The sequence below is a fragment of the Corvus cornix genome, chromosome 12 (genome assembly GCF_000738735.6).
Source record: "Corvus cornix cornix isolate S_Up_H32 chromosome 12, ASM73873v5, whole genome shotgun sequence".
In the NCBI taxonomy this organism is placed as follows: domain Eukaryota; kingdom Metazoa; phylum Chordata; class Aves; order Passeriformes; family Corvidae; genus Corvus; species Corvus cornix.
Window position 1 is genome coordinate 18,456,283 of NC_046342.1, and position 18,330 is coordinate 18,474,612.

Below are 18,330 nucleotides of genomic sequence, written 5' to 3' on the forward strand. Positions count from 1 at the left end.
TTCAGTGATGAATCTAAGTAACTTTTCCTCATTATCAGAAAGACTCTCCCCTGCCTGACTCTGCCTTTTCTCTGCTGAAGCAGTCCCAAGAGGGAAAATGGAAATCTAAGAAGGTTTGAAGTTCGTATCAGAATTTATGTCTGTGCCAATTTAGACAAGCAAGTGTCCCCTCCTTTTTTTTTTTAATTTGTTTGGTAACATAGGAAGGGGCAGTTAAGTGCTTCAGGAGGTCTGTGAGTGCTGGGATGTGATTCAAGTGACAGCTCCCACCCCTTGAGTGAACCTTACAGAGCTCAGGACGCGATTATGGGGACCAGGACCAAACAAAACTGTTTCCACTCCTGTTCTAAACCTAATCCCATGTAGTGACCCAGTTTTTGAGGAGAGAGGTTTGTGATTACCTGACAGGAGCTCATATTTGTACGAGAGGAACAGCAAGAGCACATTTAATCTTTCATGCTCCGCTCTGACAGCTGCGCTTTCGCTCGCTCAGCTTTCTTGAAGGATGAGCCAGGCAGAGCTAATTTTTATACATCCCAAATTTCCAGACAGGGATATGCATAAACTGTAGGAGCTGTTTATCTGATTGAGGCACTAATTGTGTGGGTCCTAGCTCGAGCAGCACGGGGAAGGCAGTGCATTTCACGCTTAATACCAGGGAAGAGACACGCAATGCTCAGCGGATAAAGGGCTCCTAGTCCCAGCTGGGAAAACAGTTCCATTATCTCCCAGCTGCATAGACCTTCCATACGGCTCCGTTCTGCCTCGCTGAACACTCTGCCTTGCTGAGAGCTCCACACAGTCCTGGAGAAAATTGTAAAGATCCTGAGACATTTCCCTGCTCCGAGCTGTAAGTACAGAATCACGCTGGCTGCTGCAGTGTGGATGGTGCTGGGGCTGCGTTTGCCGGGCTGGGTTTTTATCCTTCCTCGGTCGTTTGCATTTGCATAAGGGGGAGAGAAGGGGGAAAATTTGCTGCTTTATTTCTGCTGCCTGTCTGGAAATGGCTGATGCTCCAAATGTGTGTGTTCTGGGCAGAAAAGGACGTGTAGAATGGATTTGTATGCGTGTGAAGGCTGAGGCAAACAGAGCCCAGACTGTGCTGGTCACAGGCACCACAGGTACATTATTGAGGCTATCACAGCTCTGTGCTGCAGTGAAACGGGCAACACGGAGCATGACAGTGCTAATTTTGGCACTTTCAGATGACTTTCTACAGCATATTAAAAGCTGAAGTGGGTAATGAGAGCCTAACCTCATTTCTGCCAGCTGAAGGTGGAAAAGCAATAAACATAAATCTTCAGGAAAATGTAGGTAAGTCCGAAAAAGAAAGTTTTTCCCTGTTGCTCATTTGAATCATCAAAGGGAAATACAAAGCAAGTTCACAGCCTGTACTGCACTTCGGGTCTGCATCCAAAGATTTGCAGGAGTGTTGGTTTGGACATTGTTATTTATTTACACTGCATGACACAGCTTTAAAGGATATGACACTTCATCAAAAGTTTGGGAAGTCTGTGGTTCCAGCAGCAAGTGCCTGGCTAGAACTTTCTGTTAAATCCTGTATTCCCATGGTGCTTTTTGGGTGAATCCTTGGATTCAGGCAGTGGTTGCATGTGGAAAGGGGCTCCTCCAGCAGCATTTGCATAAGCAGGATGCTCCAAGCTGGTGATTTCCTGCAGCACTTATGGAGCTGAATGATCAAGCAAGATGCAAACACTCTGTCAATAACAGTTACTTGTCCTTTTATCAGCACTGCAACCCTTTGCAGATAAATATTATGAGTTAAAAGCCGAGTATTTCCTCCTCCAAAGTAGCATTTCCACCTCCCCCCTTTTATTTTTCTCCCCCAAAGAGAGGAGCCTTGTGAGTTCCACACAAGGTTCTGAAAGTTTGGAGAATTTTTCTGTGCGTGCCACTAAACCCTGCGGTGTTTGTGATTCCAGGCACCACATCCCCACAAATAACCCATCCTCATCAGCCAGCTTTGCCTTTGGTGCTCCAGAGGCACTGTGTCAGTGTTTCACATTCCAGGAGTCTCTGCTTCACAGGTTTTATGACACTAAAAAGTCCCAAATCAGTACCTTTATGAAGTTAGAAACAACCATAGATCACATTTTAGTGTGTAAAAAAGAAAAATAAACCCCCCAATGTTTGCAGCTGCGGGTTTCAAATCCTGGTGAGCTACGGCTGGCCATGGATTGCAAGTTTTACCTTCCATGCTGAGGATAAAATTATAAATAATCCATAACAACCTAAGTGCTTTAAATCAAGCAGGAGCCATGTCTCTTTTCCTTTGCTTCCAGCTTTATGACCACTATTAAAAAGGCCTGTGGTGCATAATAAGCTACCCTAAAATTAATTTCTTGCCATGGAAGCTAGTGTTTCCCCTCACAGAACAAGGTGCCAGAGTCCCCAAGGGGACTTAAAACACAAAGCTGGGTGGCTCAAAGCACTATTTGTGTTTGGAATGAGAATTTTCATTAGAAGATATTTTGTGAGTATGCGGGAATAGATCAGCTCTGCAAAACAGCATCAAATTTGTATTTCCCCCCAAAACTGTGTTAGCTGCATGTTACTACAACATAACTGAGTTTATTGCAGAAGATTACCACAGATCGGCCTCTGCTCGCCTTTCTCAGGGAAAGAGAGACACAAAAAACATCTTAATGGTGCCCTGCTTGTCCCCAGCCTCTCACCCACCCTGTCCCTGGAGCAGGGAAGACTCGTGCAGAGGAGGAAAACCAGCAAGTCTGGCCCAAAAAGTCATTTATTCTTTCTTCCCAAAGGCTGCACTCAGAGCTGGTCACAACTCTGTGCTTGGGCAAGTTTGTAGCCTCATCTTTGCAAGAGGGAATCTCTCCAGAAGTGGAGATGGAAAGAAAATCAGGCACAGTTTTACAACTACAGCTCCCTCTGTGGTAAAAGCCATCCCTGGGACACTAAAAATACCCCAGACACAGCAGAATTTAGGTGGTTGGGTGACCTTATTTGCATCCAAAACCTATCAGGCTCCACAAATCTCTTATTTACACAAAGGCTTTCTACAAGTGCAGAGTATGCAAGGAAAAACACACACCTCAAAAAGAGAACAAAGCATCTTCAAGTGCCTCAATCACAGCAAATAAGAACAACCCCTATCAAAACAGATAAGGGCACTGTAATTAAGAGTTATCCATCTTTTGGAGGAAAAGTACCACCCACAAATGTGAGCCAGAGCATCAGAGGTATGGAAACCCTACCTCAGTGCTAGGAAGGTACTAAACACCCCAGGTCAACGCAGAGTAAAGAGCCAGCAAGGTATTTTTGCACTAAAACACCCCATGGGGACTTCAACTCATGAGTTTCAAAGGTTGGAGTTTTTCCATACCTTCCTGCTCTCAGCTCCATCTCCTCTCCCCCAGGAAGCTCCTCCAGCTTTTCCTGGTGGATCAGGTGCAGCTGCTCAGCACTTCCTGCTGCTTTTATTCTTGAGGGCACACATGTTCCTTGCTATATGTTTTGGGACTGCAAAAATGATTTTTCTGTCTTGTTGCAGCCTTCCAGTGCCTGAAGGGGCTCCAGGAGAGCTGGAGAGGGACTTGGGACAAGGGATGGAAGGACAGGACACAGGGAATGGCTTCCCACTGCCAGAGGGCAGGGATGGATGGGATATTGGGAAGGAATGAGGGTGGGAAGGCCCTGAAATGGAATTTCCAGAGCAGCTGTGGCTGCCCCTGGATCCCTGGCAGTGTCCAAGGCCAGGTTGGACATTGGGGCTTGGAGCACCTGGGACAGTGGGAGATGCCCCTGCCCGTAGGATGAGATGAGCTGTAAGGTCCCTTCCAACCCAAGACATTTTATTATTCTATGATCTCATATCTTTATTCATTTTGGGGTCTTTGTGTTTTGGGTTTCCTGCAAGAGTTAAAACTCCAGAGCAGGCAGTTAGTTCAGAGGCTAAAAATACACTGAGAGAGAGGGATGGGGAGGAAGGGGCTGGGGAGAAGAGTAACTTCCTTCACCTAGAGCTCCTGATGTATTTTTAGCCTCTAAAGACCAGAAGGAATGGATCAAGTGAGTCAGAAAGGCAATTTGTTTTATTAAAATTCTTGACAGCATCTGCTGTAATGCTCTTGTTAGAAGAGATGGAAAACATCAGAAAGATGAGAGCAGCCTGTCCTTGCTCTTTACACCACACAATAATATGGAAAGGAGCCTAATTGCCTTCCCAATAACTGGTTTTATTGGCTGTATCCAAACTCAAGTGACCCAGGTACACAACGACCCTCCCCAGGCTCTGCTCCCAGCTCCCACTAGAGGCAGCTCAAACAAATAACATTCTGCCTACTTTCCCTACAATAACTCCTGACTCTTCTTCGGGACACCCTGATGTCATCACCAATAAGATCCATTTTCTTTACAAGATGCTTCAGAAAAAAATATAATTGTTTGGTATTTGGTAATGAATTCAGCTCTCCCATGGCTGTGACCAAAACATGAGGATCCCAAATCCCTCTTTATGGTGGTGTCTGCAAGGAATCTTTTATTAAAATTCTCTTATTAAACTTATCTCTTGTTAAATGGGGAAAGATTGGCTGGCAAACAAGGATCCTCTGCTGCAAAATGTAGTGTAAAAATCAATAGTGTGCCTTTGAGCAGCACCTGACTTTAATTCCCATCCCTGTGATTTACACTGGGAATAGAGAACCTGGTTGGGATGAAGTTCTGCACCAAGTTTCTCACAGAAATGAGTGAATTTTCAGACATTTAGTGATTATTTCTGCTTCAAACACTCCTTTTCCTTGTGTATGTATTTGATGTTTCACCATGTCCCACTGCCTGGTCCATGGTGAGGTCTGGACATCAGGAATGGGCCTGCCTGGATCACAAAATGCTTGGCCCTGTTTCTGGAACCCTGGTGCACTTGAGCCATTGAAATCCATTTCTCCCAGACATTCATTCCCTCGCAGAGTTTGGCGCGTACAGAACGAGTGGTACCTTTGGTGACAGAAATGGGGATTAAAAGCACTGAAGTTTCTGCAACTTCATCTCTTCGAGCGGTTTCTGATAATCCTACCATGAAATTGCAAAACCAGCGGGACCAGAGCAAACCTCCCTGGAAATTGTACTCCCTCCATTTGTAAAGGAAGCCAGATAAGGTGTAGATTGTTATCAGCTAAATGAGACAGCTGTGTCACATGGGCTCCCCAGCATCCCACCCCTCAGCTGAAAACCCTCAGTCAGGGCAGAATTTGGGCTGGTGTGCAGTGGATCTGTGGATCCCTGCCTTTCCCAGGGCGTTGCAGCTTCCAAGGAGCTTTGTCCTTGAGCCAAGGAAAAAAAAACAAAAAATAAAATTCTCCCCAGAACCAGCACAGAGCCACACTGGGCATCCACACCATGACGTCCAGCAGAGCTGCTGATTCTCCCTTGTGCCTCAGTTTCCCTTCTCTGGTCCATCAGCTAGCAGCCACTATTCCAGCTATTGCTGATGCTCTAGAGTGGGATAACCCTGGCTGCTGACTGCTGGGAACTGTTTTACACGCGGCACTGTCACAGGTACCACAGCATTTAAGCTCTCCTCGCACTGATGACACTGTGCTGATTTCCATAATTTGCCCACTTAGCCCCAAACGGGTTTGTTTTTCTTCAGCTGATAATAGCAGGGAAGCTCTGCAGTCCCCAGTGAGGAAATTCCTCTCCCAGAAGTTGTTTTGCCTGCTGGCTGAGCAGGAGCACTCGGGCTGCTCAGCAGGTTAGAGGTTTTACCCCTGTTAAAGGCACTTAAACTGCCACCTTTCCCTCAGCATTGGTAGCGTTAGTGGTGACACATTGCTGCAGCCTCTCCACAGAGGTCACCCAGCCCTTTCTGGAGCTATCACACAAAATTGAAAGCCAGAGATATTATATTTAACCCTCTCCTTTCCTGTGTTACTCCAAAACTACTGGAGGTGCAGGTCTAATTTCTTCCCTGAACATGCTCTGGTCTCTCTATTCCATCAAATCCATGAGTTAGGTTGGTATTTTCAGTCCTGGCTTAATTTTCCCACCCCAAAATCCAAATAAATACAGTTGCTATACAACTATAATGCCTGGACAGCTGCATTCCCATCTGTTTGTGAGGCCAGAGCCACAGGGGAAAGACTTGTCAGAGGGATCTTCTTCTACTTACAAGGAAAATCTTTGTTTCCTACATCATTGGAATAGGAATAGTTATTCATGGGTTCCTTTGCAAAAGCCTGGGCTAGTGGAAGGTGTCCCTGCCCATGGCAGGGGTTTGGAATGGGATGATCTTGATGGCCTCTTCCAACCCAAACCCTTCTGGGATTCTCTGAAAAACCTTACATAAAAATAAACAGACTCATTATTTAAGGAGGGAATTCTTGTAGAGCTGAATGTACTCTAAATATTTGTTGTTGCTGTTTAAGTACCAAGTAGCTTTTGACCAGGATAAAGTCAGCCTGGTACCTGTGCAAACATTCCCAGGAAAAACACCTGTCCCAGGCTGGAGTGGTGAGAAATGTAGGTGTGGTGAGGAAGGGTGAGGAGGTGGAGTCCCCATCCCTGGAGGTGTCCAAGGAAGGCCTGGACATGGCACTCAGTGCTCTGGGCTGGGGACAAGGTGGGGATTGGGCACAGCTTGGACTCAGTGACCTCAGAGGGCTTTTCCAAGCTCAGTGATTCTGGGATTCTGGGAAATGGCCTTGCTCAGGTGGGGCTCCTGAGAAGAGAGGGCAGAGTCCATGAGTGAGAGCCCATGACTGAGAGCCCATGACTGAGCCCATGTCTGAGCCCATGGCTGAGAGCCCATGGCTGAGCCCATGGCTGAGCCCATGGCTGAGAGCCCATGGCTGAGCCCATGGCTGAGCCCATGACTGAGAGCCCATGGCTGAGCCCATGGCTGAGCCCATGACTGAGAGCCCATGGCTGAGCCCATGACTGAGAGCCCATGACTGAGCCCATGGCTGAGCCCATGGCTGAGAGCCCATGGCTGAGAGCCCATGGCTGAGCCCATGACTGAGCCCATGTCTGAGCCCATGACTGAGCCCATGGCTGAGAGCCCATGGCTGAGCCCATGACTGAGCCCATGGCTGAGAGCCCATGGCTGAGAGCCCATGGCTGAGCCCATGGCTGAGAGCCCATGGCTGAGCCCATGACTGAGAGCCCATGACTGAGCCCATGGCTGAGCCCATGACTGAGAGCCCATGACTGAGAGCCCATGGCTGAGCCCATGGCTGAGCCCATGACTGAGCCCATGACTGAGAGCCCATGACTGAGAGCCCATGACTGAGCCCATGACTGAGAGCCCATGACTGAGCCCATGGCTGAGCCCATGACTGAGAGCCCATGACTGAGAGCCCATGGCTGAGCCCATGACTGAGCCCATGACTGAGCCCATGACTGAGAGCCCATGGCTGAGCCCATGGCTGAGCCCACGGCTGAGAGCCCATGGCTGAGAGCCCATGGCTGAGCCCATTACTGAGCCCATGTCGTGTCCTCAGCGCATTCCTGCTCAGGTCTCACACAGCCCGTTCCATCCCCTGTGTGCTGGGGCAGCTGGACACAGAGCTGTAGGTTTAAAGCACCATTTGGCCACTTTTCCATACATTTTTCTGCCTGTTAATAGGATTATTCACCCCCTGTGCTGCTGCCATGCCCCAAACACGAGTCAGTGCTGTGGGTCCATCCTTGCCATGGTGCCAGGGCTGCTTCATCCCCCTCTGCTGCCCCTCTCCAGGTCTGATTCAATCTGAGACATCACCTCTGCTTTCAGTCACTGCCTGAAGCAAAGGAGAATCCTGGCTTATGAACCTGCTCACAATTGCTGCAGTTCCAGCCGGGAATAAACTGTTCTTAACCTAAATACTCCTCTGAGGACACTGAGCTTGGGGGAAGAAACATAACTGTGCTGTATCTAGTGCAAGCAGGGATAAGAGAGCCTGGATACGCTGGATAACTTGGGAAAACAGTTGGGAAGAGAGGGGAGGGAGAGGAGAACAGTGGTGAATGCAGCTAAACAATAATGACCACTTTAGATTGCAGTAAATGCAATGTTTCCAAATAAAAATAGACTATTGAAGCTACAAAGAATGGAAAGGCTGCCAGAGTGAAAGATTTGTCCAAAAGCAGCCCAAAAAATACCTCAAGGAGAAGGAAAACTGCAGTGTGTTGAAGCCCCTTCCACAGTGGGGGTGAGGTGGGGCTGAGGTTGGCGCTGGGCACCACAGGGAGCAGCACCCATGGAATAATTGATATGGCAAATTAAAGGGTGGTAAAAATGATAGATTGAAGTGGGAAAAGCTCAGTGAAAGAAGAGCTGGTGTGGAGTTAAATTGGCAGGAAAAAGATTTTTTCACTTTAATGCAATATGCCCACTAAGGTGAGCCAGGATCCACCACTGAATCTTAGAGAGATCTTGCTAACAAGAGACTTCACAGGTATTTTGGGATGCTGTGAGGAAAGTTGTGGGGAGTGCTGTTTGGAATTATTCTGTACTTGTGGTATTTCAGCATTAATTGCACAGCCTTACTCAGAGATTACTCATTTTCAAGTTAGTCTTTCCGAAGGTGTTGAATAATGGATGATATTAAACTTTGGGTTGGGGATTCAGGGGATTGATCTGGAAGACATAGGTAAGGCATCCCCAAAATCAAACTCCTGTCAAAAATTAGCAGAATAAAAGTTATGTTTGAAGTGCAAGAACTGAGAGAAAGCACTTTTTGCACTGATTCAGGCAAAATAAAAATGACTAAGCCCATCACGATTTTACCTCTTTGTCTGGCTGACTTTCTCAGCAAGATTGATTCCAAATCCATCTAAGCCCTGAAAGGAATTAGCAGGAAAGCGCTTTGTTGGAGGATGCTGAGGGGGTGGGTTGAGCAGCCAGAGAAGCAGCAGCAATAGCCAAAAATAAAGCCCCAGCCCTGATTAACTAGGGGGCCCTGTTAGGTTCTGAAGAATGAGTAAGTCATAAAACCTCTCACTTGAATCCCCAGAGGCAAAAGCAACACTTTGAGAGAATAAAAAGCAAGTTAGAAAGTGTTTGTGAGATCATAAAATCAGAGAACACAGAGACCTCAAAGCCCATCCAGTGCCACCCCTGCCATGGGCAGGGACACCTCCCACTGTCCCAGGCTGCTCCAAGCCCCAATGTCCAGCCTGGCCTTGGGCACTGCCAGGGATCCAGGGGCAGCCCCAGCTGCTCTGGGCACCCTGTGCCAGGGCCTCCCCACCCTGCCAGGGAACAATTCCTTCCCAGTATCCCATCTAATTCTGCTCTCCTTCAGTTTAAGCCATTCCCCCTTGTCCTGTCTTTCCATGCCTTTGCACAAAGTCCCACTGACCCTTCTTGCAGCCAGGAGCAGGAAGGCTTCAGCCAGAGAAAGGCCCTGGATTGGATTCACAGGTAGATTCATAGTTTTATATTTGACTGAATTTATACAAATGCATGTAAATGTATATTGAAAGTAGAAGAACTTTATAAAGCAGAAGGGCTGCAGTCGTGCTTATCCTTTACAGAGACCTGCAATAAAAACTCCTGACCCTTAAAGCAAGGAGGTGAGGCACAAACAATCTGTTACTACTGGTGTTAATTAGCATTATTCCATCCAGAAGTGCCCAAGTCCAGGTTGGACAGGACTTGGAGTAACCTGGGATGCTGGAAGGTGTCCCTGCCCATGGCTGGGGTGGAATGAGAGGAACTTTAAGGTCCCTTCCTTAGCCCAACCCAAACCACTTTGGGCTCCTATGACTGCCGGGCAGTAGGAGCTGTGCATTTGGAGCAGCATTATTTGCACACCTGTTGGCAGGTGAGGCTGAGGCACCAATATTTCACCCTCTGTACCCTGGTGATGGATGGAGCACAGCAGAACGTGACCCAGGAGCAGCAAACCTTCCCTGCAGTCACGTTCCTTGTGTTTGATCCCAGCTCCCAGCCCAGGCCTTGCCCAGGGCTGGTCACCAGGCCACAGCCTGTGCAATTAGACACTACAATAATCAGTGTCTGCCTCTGATGGATTATAGCCTGGGCTGGGGATGGTTCAGAATAAATGAGCTGGGATGAAGGGTGTGACAAGTGACAAAGCATTTGTAATGGGCTGTACAGCTATTAAACCTAATGCAAAATAAAAAGGGCCACTAAACTACGTGTAAAAATAATCAGAAATAAAGCTACAAATCTATTTTAGGCCGTGGTTGTTGACCAGGCATGAGAGACTGAAAATTAACCTCGTTCTGCAGAAATGCAGGAGGGTGTCAGGGAGGTTCTCAGGTCACTTGTAGTGCTGCCACACTCAAGTTTTGGGCATTTGAGGGGGTTGTTTCTCCTGTCACGGCGCAACTTTTGGCTACTCCCCAACTGCTGTACCCAAGCCTACCTGGGCTGGCCATGGACAGTACTAAATTCGGGTTAAACTGTTGCTGTCCTCTGAAGCCCTGCCTAACTCTGCACTTACACCTCAGGCTGGACAGGGCTCGGGGCAACCTGGGAGAGTGGGAGGCAGAGCTGATCTCTTTCTGAGTCACACACAGGAAGGGACAAGGGGCTCTCTAGGCTGTTTCCAGGAATTTGCATTCTTCAGAGATGTTTCTGGTGGCTACACTGTTAAAAAACCCCGTAATGGATATTTCTGTTTTGCTTTTATTTCAGTGTTCTGGAGGAACAGTAATGCTTTGGGTAAAATTCAAATCAATGCAAACCTCATAAGCCAATAAAAGTTTATAGATGGCTATCCAATATGTAATTTGTTACACAATTTCTCTGTGGCTTCTGTTTATTGAGACATAAAGACTTTGCTTTTTTTAAGGGAGATTTTATGTGAGGAGGGCATAAGAAGGAATAACCTTTCATACCTATTGTGCCATAAACTAAATTACTCTTAACCCAAACCATTTATCTTGTAGTGGCAGCCTAATGAGACCAAAGGAAACAGAAACAAACTGCCTGGAATTTTCTTGAAGGGAAAACTTTTATTTCCATCAAGCCTGTAGCTTGCCAGACTGGATGTCACGGTGGATAATATCAGATAATATCATAAACAGCAATCCACAAAAAGGATGAGGCTCTAAAGCTTGGGAAAGGGAGTTTTACCCCACACACCACAGGGTGTGAGTGTAGAAGAGATGCTCAGGAGTAGTTGCACACTGTGCTTATTTCCTGGGAGGAATTTCCTGCTGGATATGAGTAATGGAGGGAAGGGAAGGAAGTCTGAGCAGCAGCCTGGGGGCTGCTCCAATAAGGATCATCATGGCTTTGGTGATTTGGATCAGGAGGGCTGGAAAAGCTCTCAGGAAGAATGATCCTCACCCTAGCAGGGAAATTCACTGCAATGCCTTGTGCTTATGACTAAGATGTTCTTTTTCTAATACAACTTTTCTCTTTGCAATATCCTTTGGCCTGTACACAACATAATTTTTCCCAGTGTAATTTCAAAGCAAAGGAGCAAAACTTTGGAGCAAATGTGACCTTTATTTTTATGTTTTATTTTTCTGAGCCAGACACACAAACATAAAAGGAGATTTTACTCAGTAGGTCCTGCTTGAAGTGTGAGTGCACTGACCTGGGGATACACACAGACTAAAAGCCTATTTTGAGGCTGTCTCATAAGTTAAGCGAAGCTCCAAGTCTTTGGAAAGATGATCTAAATCTTGCTGGAATCAGTGGGATGTGTTTCTCTTTCCCAGGACTCATTCAGCCCTTGCATGCTTTTTATCAGCTCCATTAATTCCTGGCTGATTTCCCCTCCACATGATGCAACTGTGGCTGAGAGATTGGGCTATGCAAAGGAATTGGAATAGGTGGTGATGAACTTGCAGTCTGATGGGGACTGATTTGCCTATTAAAAAAAGAAAAGCTCAAGGCAGTGGATCCCTTCAGACCCCAAACTTGCTATTTCCCTTAAAGGTGTGAGAGGTGCAGACCAAGAGAGGAATATAAACACTCTGTGTGTTGCTCCCAGCACAGAACTGGTGAAAAAAATGGATCTGTGTCACTACGAGGTAAAAACATTGTTTTATATGTCAAGCAAAAAGAGAAATAGTCCATTATTTAGATCAGCACCAGTAAATGGATGTTTTTAAGACTGAAAAGCAGGGCCATCTCCTTCTTATCATCTCCATTCAATCTCCTAAACTCTTGCTGAACCTATAACACAGCCTGGGCTGCGAGAGAGAGAGCGAGCCAAGGCTCAGAGTGACACAGAGTGACATCAGCAGGAGTTATTAGAGGAATTTATGAGCACAATCAGACATGGGGATGACAAGAAGCTGGGGAAGAGCTGCAGTATCCCAGGAAACAATCTGCATTATTAACAGCAGAACTCCAGGGAAGGTGTGATGAGCTTGACAAAGTACAGACACTTCACTTCGGGATCCTCCTCAAGGTCTCCTCCTGAAAACCAGAAACACTTTTAAGCCCATTAGAGACCAAACCCTATTTTGGGGTTTTACCACTGCAGTTCCGAGGAAGGGTGTAGAAACTCGTTGATGGAGCAGCTTTGTGAGGATGTGAGGCTGAAAATGAGGCCCTTGCAATGCTGTTTCTGCAGTCATTGGGATGGGTTTGATAGTCCTGGGAAAGCACCAGGTTGGGGTTGGCCAAGGCTCCAAAGGTGGCTCCAAACTGGCATCAGTGTTGGTGTGAAACTGGTCCGTACCTTCCTGAAATGGGGCATAACCAGTACAGCTTCCTGAGTGTTTAGAAAAGGGTGTGGAAAGACTTCAAACAGAAACTTCATTATTAAATATTTTGGATCCCTGTCCCATGGAAACGCCAGAGGGGAAGGAAGGCTGTAACCACAGGGGTTTGACTGTTCAGGTTTACCAATCAAACTATTTCAAAGGATTTATTTCTTCCTTTTAACTTTCCTTTGAATTTCCAATTCAGCAAAACACCTAAATACATATTTACAGTTGATATGAGAGTGATTCTACAACTACAGAAAAGAATACATCTGAAAATATGTTAATTAGTAATTCCTGCTATGGAGCAGCCATTCCACAAAGCTGGTATTAGACAGACCCTGAAGCAGGGAGCTTAAATTCTCAAAAACCTTTAAATTCCATGTTTCCTTCAACAAATCATTCTTTTTCTCTGGAATATTAGCAGTGTTAAATAGCCAGCCTCCAGTTTTGAAGGTAGTTTATCTTGGGCACCTTTAAAAATGGAGGAAAAATTTGGGATGTTACTTGCTTTGTTTTTATTGATGTGGAAAATGAAAGTGCGATTCCTTGATAATAAATGCACTCAGGGATTTCTTGGGTCAGAACATTTTTTTCATGTTCTAAATGTAGTGGGTTTGGCTTAAAACAAAGGACAAACTTTCTAAGAGGTTTGGTGAAATCATGTGCTTTAATAGTGACTCCAAAAGGCAATTGCTTTTGATAAGGGATAAAGGAATGATAAGAGGATGAGGAAAGATCCTCTTTGCTATAGAAAGACAGATTCTGATATTCTTAAATTCCACTGAACCAACAACTGTAGGAGTTTACGACAAACAGTGATGCAGGAATGAAACCAGAGAAATTTCACTTTTCATGCCACCACAAAAACACAGCTGGGGATGGATCAAGGATGCAGGAGCTGCTTGGGAAGTACACAGAAACAGGGTATAAAAGTGGAATGGAAAATGCAGATCAGGGGGATGAAAAGGGAAGCAAAACCAGCTAAACATGGAGGTGAATTTTCACCATCTCTCTTTAATTGGCACAACAGCAATATTCAAACCCTCAGGACTCTGCAGCATGGTGATTTCTCTGGTTAACTGAGTTTTCCCTGCACTTTTCCTGGGTGCTCAGGACTGTGGTGGTGAGGGATGGGAATAATTCCCCAGCACCCCATTGTAATTTGGACATTTAATCAGCAGAATCATTTGCAGAAGGAGTTTGCCAAGGAAGTGCTCCTCAGAACAGCCTTGGGTGAGACAGCAGAGTGTTTAATTCACTTTTTCTTTTCTGCATTAGAACAGATCATTTGGCATTGTGCACGCTCCTCTCAATTTTTCTGTGTGATTTCAACAACACATTTTGGTGCATAAAAGAGAGTGGGAATGAAAGCACTGAAGAGAAGGGGATAAAAGAAGCTCCTTGGAGAGCTGATGTTACGAGGCAACAGGTGAAAGTCCTGTTAGCTTTCAATGGCCAGTTTAATGGATGAGGAAACAAAGCAGAGATTAAAAGGAAGTTCTGCCTCTGGAAAAAAAAAAATGCACTGCCAGGAAAAATCTCTTGCTAAATATTTATATCCAGTCCTGGCCTTTCATGGCCCTTCAGGTTTTTGAATTTTAGAATTGATTTATTTTAAATAACTGCATACATAAATAAGTGCATCCCAAATGAATCTCTCTATGTATTAGGAAACTCTAAGTGAAATTATTATTCTTATCATAAACCAGATACATTTAAGGAGTTCTTCTTCCAAATATATTTGGTCCTGCTTTCCAGCTGGTGCAAATTTGCATTTCTCCATGAAGGTCAAAGCTTTCCTGCTCCCACCCTGGAGCAACCAACCCTGCTTACCTGTCAAAAACCCAGAACACCTCCAGAATAGCAAGTTCAAGTTCTTTAGTGTGCCCAGGAAGGGAAAACATTCCTAAATCCTGATTACCATTCCTGCTAATATTTTGCTTTTCTAACCTGTTCTGAGTCTGTAGGAATTTGCTGCATATCCAGCAGATGCAAATGCATCAATCCCTGCATGTGTGACTTGTTTGGAGTGCCGGGCAATTATCCAGGAATAAAATCAATTTCTAACAAATCATCTGCCATGTGCAAAGCAGGACTCTAATAGTAATTAAAGTCATAAAATGGATTAATGTTTCTCTCTATCTCTTTCTTTTACCCACTGGTAAAAACAGCTCATGCAGGAGTTCTAGAAAAGCTGCAGAAGAAATTAATTAATAAACAACAAATAATCACAAATCAATTCAGTTTAGGCCTAGGATTACATCATGATTTTCAAGCAACTTGATGCAATTGATCTATGTCATGTAAACTGTCTTTGAAGTGACTTTGAAGGAATTTAGATGCTCATAGGGAACTTGTAGCAAAAATAAAAACATACTTAATTGTATAAAAAAGGAAAATAGATTAGGCTTGCTTTAATGTGCCAAAATGTTCTCTGCAATAAAATGAATCTCTGAAGTTGTGCTTCTATTTAACTCACACTAACATGTGCTTCTCCAATATACTCGAATACCCAGCTCATAATCAAGTTTTCTTCTCAAACTGCCAATTTAAATACAAAAAACCCTAAGTCTGTAAATTATTCCATGCCTTGAAACACCATCTTATCAAAATCAAACCAGCGGTTAATGTTGTTGAAGTTGTTAAAGAAAGACATGGCTATTTATATTTATTAAACCCTAATAACTCATTAATTTTAATTGAGAACAGTGGACTTTCTGTTCAGTCTGGTCAGACTCCGTTGAGCAGGAAATTCCCAATTTCCAATCCTTGTCCTTCCTCCTCCCTGCCTTGGCTGGTGTGGAGCAGCACCCTCAGTGCATCCCCTTTACCTGCCCAGCCTTGTGCTCAGAGCATCCCTCTGCTCCTCCCTCTTGCATCACCCAAACCCCTTCTGGATTTTCCGTGGGGGATCCTTTGGAAACGCCAGCTTTTCTCCCTGGCTGTTGTTTAAAGGACTTCGTCCTCTTCCTTTCCTGCTGCATTCCACCAGCACCCAGCTCTTGAGGTAAATAATTTGTATTCCTCTTCCCATCTCCAGATCATCTTGAAACCCGTCTAGACATTAAAGCAATCTGTTTGCTGCACTGATTATTCCACTTGGCTATATCCCCTATCTCAAAGTACATAGATTATGCCGAATTAAGTCCAATTTCATCCAGAAACCAACTGATTATTTTCTTCCCTTTCCTCATTATCCAAGAGATTCTAAATGATAGCAATAAACAGCAACAGCATCACCAAGGAGGAAGGGAGTGGGAAGGATCCTCATTTCACACTGAATCATTTACTTGTTAAACAATAAGCCTTGAAATTAACTTTCCCTCCTGACACCCCTGCATGCACATATGCAAATAAAATGATTACAGGCTTCATCTTGGGCAAAAATAATGGTCATGGATGGTTCAGCTAATCTTAAGGTCACCCTGGAACTGCAGCCTTGCTTGTTCCTATTTATGTTGGTTAGAATTCCACCTAATGGTGGTTTAAATCCGTGGCCACCCAGGTCAGCCCAGAACTAGTCCTGGCCACTTTATTTATTGCTGCACTGCAGTGGATGGCTATTAAAAAATCTAAATATTTCCTGACAGCTCTCGGGGGAAATCTACAGTTCATCATTTCCTTCCATGGTACTATTAATACTTCCTGACAGGCTGAAAGCCAGTTGTTAATAATTTGGCAGATTTCCAGCTTCTTGTCTAAAATTAGCTTCAGTTTCAATTGGGTTTTTTTTTTTTTTTTTTGCAAATCTTAACCTCTGATCCAGAAATTTCTGAGGCAGGAGTGGCAGGGAATGCCCTGGTCCCCTTCTGCAGGTGTTTGTCCAAGCCTCAAACCTCCTGGTTCAAAAGAGCATTGCTCCACGTCCAAAACTCCAGGGGTGTTTTGCTCAACTGCACATTCCCTTTGGGAAGAAAGTTTGGTGGATTGGTGAGTTCTCTGTGTCCAGTGGGCAGAGAAATTGCCTTTTTTTCTTTTTAAAGGTGTTGTGAAGGCCACCAGCTGGAGGACCAGACGTGTAAGAAATGCAACAGCAAAAGTAATAAATACTAAAGATATTGTTTTATTTGAAAGGAGAGCCCCATAAAGACATCACAATGCCTTTAACACAGATTTTAATAAAAAGATCTGGGATATTGGATGTGAAGAAGCAAAAGATTAAACTGCAAGCACCAAATAAGAGACTCCAGGGTGGCACAAATGAAAGCATTGCTGGGATATGAGGCTCACAGAGAAACAACTGCTGCATGAGTTCTTGAAAGAGATGAAGTCTTCAAGATATCATTGTAAAAGTTTATCAACAATTCCTTTATTAACCTCCATATCTTTGAAGAAATCTGCACACTGTCTTTTGAGGATATTCTACTTCTGATCCTCTTTTTACTGAAGAAATGGGAATTTCGCTGCTGAAACAGAGTCAATTTTTTTTAATCATTATTACACTGATAATATTTGGAAGGAGGTTTTCTTAAGCTTTTACTCATAAATATGAAGTAGATATTAAACTTTTCACCTGGGAAGAATAATATAGACTCTTCATTCCCAGTATTTAGGTGCCATCAGGATCTGCAGCTTTAGTGTTTGTGAACATGTTAAAGGAAAAGTGATAATTGGTTTACCAGCGATATTTTCAGGTTTGGTAAATTTAACACTTTCAGATCTCTTCAAAAATGTTATTTCATAACATATTGAATTGAAAATTGATCCACACTTCCACTTCAGCCAAACCGTGGAAGCCTTTTTATCAGACTTTTTCCATCTCAGTGTTGTAATTCCTGCAGAATGCATTGAGTGATTAGGAGAGAATCTTCTCGTTGTTGGAAATTAGCTTTTTGATGAAAACTGCTGAATTCTAGTTCACATGGAAAATGTTCTCTTCTGTGGTTCCCACAAATCTCTGAGGACTGCACTGATGTTTTGATCCTATCAACACTTCCAGGACAGATTTCACTCAGGTGTTGGAGGTCCATTCCCACATATTTCAGGATGAAATGGGAGCAGCACTGTTTTAGCCCAAGAATGAGCAAAGCTCTTGTGTTTGGCCCTTGCAGCTCTGCCAGTTCCCTGACAGAGCTGGAAATTCCCATACCAGGATGACTGGAATGACCCAAGAGTACTGAAATCCTAATCCAAACCTTTAGATGAAGTTATTGTGAAGTTGCCTTCACTTTGTAGCAGACATGAGCATATTTCTGTCATGTCTTTAAGCATTTTGATTTGCTTCTATGTGAGAATTTGGGCTTTAGGCAGATCTGATACAGAATTCATTTTACCTTATTCAACATTATACAAATGTCCAATAACTGGGATTATTCCTGGTTTTCTTCCATAAACATTTTGATGGCAGGTGACACTTCCAGTGCTGGTGCTGAGGCATGGAAGGGGATCAAACTAAAAGATCTCCATCCTGATAAGAGGGAAAGAGACTGAGGTGACCAAAGCATTGTGTTGGAGCTAAGGTAGGATTAGATCCTGCTGCCATCGTGAGGAAGCAGCTCCAGAAGGGCCAGTCCAAGCTCCCAGTTCTCTTTCCAGTGATAACCCCTGTGAAAGGTTGGGGAATAGCTGGATCTTGACTCCTTCTGGACTTAGGCTGTCCCTGGGTTACACATTCAATGTATTCACAGGTCTGTAACATACGGAATAAATTCTGCCCTTCCTGTTGCACTT

The 18,330-nt window shown here is 44.6% G+C and overlaps 1 protein-coding gene across 3 annotated transcripts in view; it reads left to right on the top strand.

The window, feature by feature from the left end:
• Positions 1–309: 309 nt before the first annotated feature.
• CNTN6 (contactin 6) overlaps positions 310–18,330 on the top strand; it is a 125,435-nt gene continuing 107,414 nt past the window's right edge. For all 3 annotated transcript variants that reach the window (XM_010390261.4, XM_010390262.4, XM_010390263.4), the window contains exon 1: positions 310–850. The gene's annotated coding sequence lies outside the window, so the exon portion shown is untranslated. The remainder of the gene's footprint in view (positions 851–18,330) is intronic.